Raw genomic sequence first — 8,935 nt, 5'->3', positions numbered from 1 at the left:
CTGTTTCTGCTGAGGTGAAAAAAGTTTGTCCTGAGTGGGTAGAAAAGGTCATTCAGCTCAGTGCACAAAATACAGGTGCTGATGACTACCACTGACAACTGAGTCAGACAGGCTGAACAAAGAAAATATTGAATTACCTCATGGCTCACTGCCACAATGCTTATTTTCTGGCTAGTGTACCCCTTACAAAACACATGCTAGTACCTAATCTTTCCTAAAATCAAGTCCCTAAACCTTATTAATACATCTACAGGACCATGTAATTCAAACATAATTCAGTGGATCAAAGCATCTTGCCAACATATTTCTCCCTTCTTAGTACATAAAGTCTTTTTCTTCTCTTTTGCTGTTGGTTTTATTTTTCTTTTTTTTTTTTTTTAGCAAAAAAAAAAGTATACTCCTGTGTGGTGGCAGCTATCACTTTTCCAATGTACCTATGTACCTGGAATTTCAAATACATTCTGAGTTCTTCAGGCCTTAGTTTGGTCTCCCAACAGTATGGTATAGGATCAAAGAATTCAAGTTGGAAGGGATTTCAGGAAGTCCTTTAGTCTAACCTGACACTCAGAGCTCAGGGTCAAAATTTATTTCAGACCCGCTTGCTCAATCTAATTTCAGCAGTGTTGTCCTTGAGATGCCTGGGTGTAGATGAAAGAAAAAATAGCCTGCAGCAAAAGTAATAATGTGATGATTTGATGAAGGACATTGCAAACAAATGTTACCATAATAGTCATATTTCATTTTAATCCAAACAACAGATGATCTTGAAATATTATTCCTAGAATTCCCTACCCAACCTTAATGCCAAAATTCATGACACTGGTTCTCTAGATAAATTTCATCATGTAGAAACTTCATGAATTGAAACCTGGAAGATTTATACCCTTTGATCTTTGCAAGCCATTATTATACCGTTATCTTCCCAAGCATTAATTAATAATAAATGCTTAATTCATCATGAAGCTAAGTTAAGCATTTTTTTTTCAATCCCCTCAGCTCTACAATCCCAATTCTATTAAAGAAGCTTAGTCCTAGCACGTTCATTTCCAGATGCATAAGTCTATTTACAACAGATTTGATGCAGCAGCATATTTTAGAGTTACTACTTTTCTGCTTAAGTTAATATGTTTTCCCCTTCTACAATACTTTTTATTTTAGCTTTGTTTCGAAAACCAAAAGTGCATCACCTTGATGTCAGGCTGAGGCTCCAGGATTCTGAAATCAATACGTCGAGTTTCAGACTGTAGTATAATTGTTCACTGGAGATGCATTTTTTAATAGGCTGGTGAAAGGTAAATAGTACATAAGTGAACTGTAGAAAGACCAGTGATGGATTAAAGTCAGTTTTGACTTATCTGCCAGCCTATGCACCAGGTTCTCGGGAAAAACTTTGGCTTGCACAAACTTATTTCAGAGCCAGAAACTGCTGCTCCAGTGATTCTGTCTCAAATCAGACAAAGCTAAATGGAGATAATATCAAATCAAATGTAGCATCCCTTGCTCCGGTTCACAGGAGAATGTCAAAGCAAGGAGAATTTTGCCTGGATCTATGTGAAGTAGGGGCTAAAACCTCTCCACTTCAGTGAGGCACAGAGTGATTCAGAAACTGATAAGATGTACTTTCTGCTCCCAGGAATTCATCAGTAGAGGAAAAGTAAGAGCAGGATTGAGCATGAGGAAATTTCAAAAAAGCATAAGGCTCCTATGCACAGGAAGGGATCTTGTTTCCTATTCCCAAAGGTCAAAACGCCTAACCTTGACACCCCTCCCAAAACTGTCTTTCAGGGTTTGCCCTCTCTACTCTCCCCATGGGAAAAACTGCCCTGTGAGAATCCAGGCACTGTGAACATGCAATGCAGCCTGTCTGCACATGTCTAGAAATCCAGCCTTGAATCTTTGTCCTTCTGTTTTTGAGAATGGGGTAGCCACACAAGAGCCCCAGTGACAGACAAACACTGGGGTTAATGCCCAAGTCCTTTGTTTCTATCTTTGGTAGCAGACTGGGGAATGCTACAGTCTACCAGATTTCTTTATGGAATGAAAGCAAAGTTCTTCACATCAAAGGTATGAGCATCCTTCTCCTTGAAATGGCAAAAGCCTCTGTCCATTGTGTATTTCTTCCAGAATCAGTCAAATTGTTCACTGGAACTGGTGCTAACGCGTAATTTATGCACAGGATGTATAAGGTTATTTGGAAGGTTCTGTGATGGTGATCAGCAGCACAGATAGAATACGTTCCCTGCACACCACACAAGCTGTGCTAAATTTGAATATCAGTTCTTTCCTTATCAAGACAAATTAAGTAAACAGGCGCCAAATGTGACAAAGTTATCTGTACAATAAGTCAAGATGTGCTTGTGTGTGTAAAAGCTGTTACTTTTGGAAAAGCAAGATTTAAAAAGATTCATCTTACTTACAGCAGAGGAAGATGAGATCAAAACACTAAAAACCAACACAGAGGGTCAAGAATAAAGCAGAAATCTAGTTATTAGTTGATGAGGGGAAGAGTCCTTAGAAGGCAGAATTAAGCAGACTGAAAATAATGCTAAGATTCAAAGCTGAAAACTGCAACCATGCAGTGAATCAATTAGACACAGCATCAATTTAGTTTTCTAATTTTATCCACTCAGGACATCGGATTTACATACTTTACTCAATACATTTCCTTCTGAATATAAATTTCTCTGCTGAATCTGACTTTACATCACAATAAATAAATACAGTGAGCATGCTTGGATCTATACGATTGCAATCTCAGTTCACACTAAGATTCCATTTAACATTAGCAAAGATTAGATGAAGCATAGCCTTTAGCCTGTTCTGACAGCTACCAGTAGGACATACAGTTCAGGGGGAGAGGAACTCAAGCTAAAACACGGTTTAATAAGAAAAGAAAAGCCCAAACCACAAAATCTATTGTTGACTCATGTCTCAGTAAAAATGCTCCAAGATGTTCTGCATCAATACGTGATTGGATCAGTCATTTTATTATGCCAAGCACAGTAAAGATTTATAGGTCAGGAATAAGAATATTTGCTTTATATTTTCTTGAGAGGTGAAACTTCTTAACTGAATCTTACACTTAATCATTTCTAAATCCCAAGGTATATCTGCTGATCGCTGTTTCGATTTAAAATGAAATTCATTTTCTGGTTTGCTGCATGACTTTTATTTCAGACTTGACTTAGAGATTTATGAACAGAATATAGCTTTTCTTGCTGAACACTTCAACGATCTTGGTCTCTGTAGTGATTTCCACGTTTCTGCAAGTGGGAAGAAACACTCGCTGCTGCAAATGACATTCCCACTTTAGAAGCCAAAACAAATTTTTTGAAGGCTGAAGTATTCAGTTGCAAGAGGGACAGAAACCCAAGGGGATCTAGCCCTTGTAGTATTCTGAAAAGTCAATGCCAGTTTTCAATTCATTGTTTCTTAATTAGGAAATGGGGAGAAGCTGGGTACACAATGAATCAATGTCTATATGGACATGGGGGGACAGGGAGGTTATTGATTGAACTCATAGTTTCTCCCGTACCAACTGACACTGAAATTTGACTTTGACTCAGAATAAAATTATTTCTGCTGAAGATAGCTGCTCTATATTGCGCAATTTATCATGAAGGGCACTATTTATAGCAAATGGACCATAAGTTTCTGAAGACAGTTAAAGCACAATACACCAGCACGACCCCCTGCCGCATGGCATCACTGCCATTGCATCTCATGAGGTTAAGCCCATTAAGTGGTGCTGACTACTTGTACTGCAAAATGGTTTGGTACCCTGAGTTGTGATGCCCTTCCCAGCCCAAGATACAAATATTGTAGATCTGCTCCAGTAACCAAAACACGTTTTTTATATATATTTATGGTGTAAAAGGGTAAAATACAGGTGTTCAAATTTTAAATTGCAAGGATGAGAACTCCCATTTGGCTGCCTGCTTAACACTGGAGATTTTACTTACGCTCTGGTTTTGATAGAGCCCAACATATTCAGGGCCCAGCTTGCCAGGACTTGCAACGTGAGTAGCGTAGGATAAATGTGCTCCTCAGTACAGCCTGCAGACCTCTCTTCTTTAACATCAGTAGCAGTTCCCATGGGAGCACACCACAAATCTAACCCTGCTCAGGTACTTTAGTGTCTTTCCAGAGGAATTCCTAAATAAATAATGCATGTACTGTGTATGATGTAAATACATTTAATATACATTGAACTTTAGAAGTTACGTAGGCATTTGGAGTACAATAAATTGCAGTGACTGTGAAGCCATAGTATTTTTAAAAATGGAATTTGTCACCTGAGTAATAAGGATAGGGTGTAAAGGGTTTTTGTTTGGTTGATTAGTTTTGTGTTTTGATATGTGGTACCTGAAATCAGAAAGGGAGCCAAGTGACTCAGTTCTCTCTGAAATAACACACTAGCAATCTATCCAGAAGTGTAAATACTTTAATGAATACTAGAGTTTATATCCCTGTTTTAATGTATCAGCTGAAAATTTTACTTCCTATATCATTTGGATTGCAAAACACTTCCCAAATAATTAATTTCAAGCAACTTACTTTATTCTAGTATACTCTTCCCGACTACCCGGCACTGCTCATATACTCAATTTCCAGAGCATTTCATTTCAAAATGAGATGAACAGAAGCGTGACTCCTGTACGCTGAGGAGTATTGAACCATTTGGCACTTCCTTAATCACAAAGCACAATCACAGTTCTGGACACAATCTCTTATATTTATTTCATCTGGTTCACAGTATAGGAAATTCCTTTTTTCCCTCAAAATAGAAGTAACAAAAAACCATAATAGAAAATATCATTTATTCAGTGTTTTGTCTTCTAATACTATATAACTATTAATCTTCACAAAATTCTTTACAATTTGAAACTGTGTATTTCCAACATTTGATTTAAAATTGAATAGCCCTATCAATCCTAGGTACCCATATGCCTCCAGAAATCCACAACTTTTCAAGTATTTGCTTCACCTTGTGTGTGAGGAAGGAACATCATATTAGCCTCTTTTTACTGCAGAGCACTGAGATGCAACATCTAGGAATCCAATCTTTTTAAATTAGGAATGAATTTAGTCTAGGCTACCTGTTAAAAATGGATTAAAAATGGACACCCCAGAAGACAGTCCACATCTTCTGTTCACTGAGTTCTGGAAGGTCTATCACCCTCTGCTGATTTTAATAGAAAGCTTTGGTAATATGGTTACTTAAGTGTTTAAGATCTCAGTGGATGAATCAAAGACTATGGTGGTACAAAAGTAGAAATCTTTGGTGATAGGAAGAAAACTGTTACCAAAACTTCAAACCTGTATATGGACAGAGCAGAATCCAGACTGTTCAGGGAGCTAGTTGGAAAGATCACCTGGGAAGATGTTTTTGAAGGTTTCAGGGTCCAGCAGTGATGGTCACACTTGAAGAACCACCTCTTATGAGCACAGGAACAGGCAATTCAGAAATGTCAGAAGTCATGAAGGTGGGGCAATAGATTTATTTGGTTGAGCAGAGATCTTCTAGAGCTCAGGTAGAAAGAGTCTCAACTTCTGGTAGATCTGATATTCTGTCAGCACTATGTTCCCAGGCAAATTGAATGACCAGCTGTTCCAGGCAGGAATTCTTCTCAGTCATTGCAAAAATCTCAGCAATATAAGCAAATATCACGTGCAAGCTATACTAAGTTCCATTAAGCTAAAATTTGAGGTGATTTTTTAAAGTTAATTACCACCTGTTGGGGAGAGGGGAAGGAGAAGAAGAGTGCTGTAATAACAGTAATCAAGAACTGTGCAAACCCTATGACTTTTTACAACTGAATGAAAAAGCTCTTACTTCAAGGAACTGATCAAAGAATAAGTGTTGGATAAAAGTGATTATCCCAATCCTTAGTTTGCAGCCCCTAGCAAAACATGGCCAACAAAAACAGAACTGAGGATGAATTTTTAAAGATCACCAAAGGCACCGCACAAATACAAACGAAAACTCCAACAGTTTTAGTTCTGCAGCTAATATCTGGGGGTTCAACTTGATGATCTCTAGAGGTCCCTTTCAACCCCTACAATTCTGTGATTTTGTTTCCTGTGATGGCCCCATTATCTCTCTCATAGAGTAGAAAGCCATTAAGCTTCATATATAAATATCAAAGATATTTATAACAGTTTTTGTTTTTTTCTCTTAAATGGAGAGAACAATCATCATACAAAAACATTCCCCAGGGATGGGATAAAGATACAAGATCCTGTTCAAAGGCACCCTTAGAGTACATTATGTTACATAATACTTAGCATATTTCTTAGTGGAAAGATTTTGGAAGAGTCTAAAGACAGAACACAAAATGAAGACCTGAGATCTGAATAGCACGTGGCCTTCAGCAATGTTCAAGGGGCAATCAGATGGCAAGCAGGGATCCCCAGATGTTATATGCATTTCAGTAGTATTGCAAGTCCTACCCTTATGAAAATGCAAAAGTTTGCCTGAAAGATTACGAATCACTCCCTCAGTGACTCTTCAGTGCATTGTCAGATAATACAAGCAAATGTGCATAGAGCTTAAGAGATTTTCAGGAGCCAGTGTTGCAAGTGTAAAGCCCTGCACACCTCAGCGGTTCCTACAGGAACTGTCCCTTTTAGATGCCTGTACTATGCCTAGCACAAGGAGACCAAGAGCCCACCTGTGGCTCCTACCTGCTCCTGGAATGCAGCTCTTCCATTGCAACAACAGTCACACAATACCTCTCCACCACAACAAGAGTGAACATTTTGTTAAACAGTAGGACTTAATGTGTTGTGGACCTTTGTTTCTGGCTCCATTGTAAAGAGTAAGCTGCTTTTTGCTTGAAACAACAATTCCATATCTTTGTGATGCATAAGTATTTTTATCTACTTTAAAAATACTTATTCTGAGTATCTCAATATAAAATGGGCATTCTTTGTCAATTAGATTTAATTTGGAAATGGATCTTTTAAGGCATGAACAAATTTCTCAAATAATTTGTATTTATTCTAGAAGCAAAAATTTCAGTTCTCTCTGGCATGTAGCAAAATGAACCCCAGTGCAGAAGAGTGGCATTTAAATATGCAAGCTTTCAACAACCCAACAAAAGAAAAATTGTTCTAAAAATCACTGAGACTCTCTCGATCAACTTAACAGTTGGTGGTTACAAGCTATTAGTACTTTTATTTGGTGCATGAAAGGTAAACCTGAGCTAACTTTACAGAAAACGCAAGTTCTCAGAAGTCAGAATTCAGGCAGCTCTCCAGTAAAAGATTATTTGTACAACTGTTGGAACTAGAAAATACCAAGGGCTTGTTTCTAATACTGATTAAGGCTTTCAATTCAACACAATTTCTTTCATGCTTAAGATCATTTCTGTTAAGAATCACTAGAATGATTTCAACTGCTTACATTTTAGTTTACTCTGATTTTGTACAAGTGCTTTTTTACACATCCTTCCTCTTTCTTTGGAACTGAAGTCTCAGAGAATGCTTACCGAAGTTATTTACTGTCTGTATTTGTCTATTCCTCATTACCATGGGGTAGGATAGCTTCTGTTCTGCTTTTTCCCATTGAGATGAATATGAAGTAATGTCCATGCTGAAAATGGGCCAGCGCTTTGTGAGTTTCTGCTAGGGAGATGACTGTATTCCCTCTGCCTACTGTGACCAAAGACTTTGGTTTTGAAGAACAGCAGCAAAAGGAATCATTCATCATAAATATTTCTTTGCTTGAGCTATTCTTTCTATCAGATGTAGTCTCCAGAGATGATGAGAAGCAGTGGGTGACAGAGGGTGCACAAGAGAGCAGGGAACAAGACAAAGCAAAGACAAAGGAAGTCCTTCATATTTTCCAACATACTCACATTTCCCTGATGAGGTTAAGAAGGAGCAAATGGCTTAACTGAAGGGTTATTATGTCTGTTCTGTACAGCTCTTGAAGAGCAGAAAACAGACAATCCCGTAAAGTTAGACAAATCTGTTCCACCTGTAGATTATTAGACACATTGCATGTTAGTATTTTCCTTATTTTGTCTTGATTGCTGTTATATCCTTTACTTAAAAAAAATCAAGTGAAAACAAGATGATTCCTTTTTTTTTTTTCATTCAAATGCCTGTAAGATGTCCATAAAAGATTAACTTAACTCAGAAAACTGCTGGACAAGGGATACAGCACATGTTTTATCAGATGGACCAAAAAAAAAAAGAGAGAAAAATAATACATTCACTATAACCATGAAGAAGTTATTAGAACCCTGCAGCCTCCTTCCCCCACTTTCATTATCACTAAAGTAACGTGTTTTTGTTTCTGCAACAATCTCTCCCTTACTGCTTAGTGATTCAGAGGAAATAAACACACAACAATTTCCATCAAGATATCTGTCTGAGATCTGTGGGCACAGGAATGTCAGAGTTCACACACATTTGAGTCTCAGAGGTATTGTTTCTCATTGATTAATCAATAAAGGTTGCATTAATCAGCAATCCTCCAGCTGCATGTTGGCACCGTCAAACTGTACTGGAGTTAGGAACGCTCTGATAAGCAGCAGTTCATGCGGAACTCTCAGATGAGGTCTCCTTACCCAGGCCTGCCATCGGTTTTCAAGTTCTGCTTGCTGATACGTAAACCAAATTCTGTATTCTGAGTGCCAAGGAAATTCTTTTAAGGCAGAGTAAGAGTATTTCCTTTCCAAGTACTTTAATTGCAGCTTGCTTTCTATTAAATTCTATGTTGTTATGGAAAATGTATTAAAATAGTAGGTTATTATCAGAAACTTATTATCAGAAACAACCATTAGATTGAGGAGATATAGTAATGAGCTTTCCTTTGATTCCTCTCTCTGTTCATCCTAGGGAGAGAAGCATATTGTTTGGACAGGGCATATCCATTATTCTATCATAAAACAGTACCTTATGCTGCACCAGCTACTGTCTCTGA

This window comes from Numida meleagris, chromosome 4 (genome assembly GCF_002078875.1).
Source record: "Numida meleagris isolate 19003 breed g44 Domestic line chromosome 4, NumMel1.0, whole genome shotgun sequence".
Lineage (NCBI taxonomy): Eukaryota > Metazoa > Chordata > Aves > Galliformes > Numididae > Numida > Numida meleagris.
Note: the sequence above shows the minus strand (reverse complement) of the source record.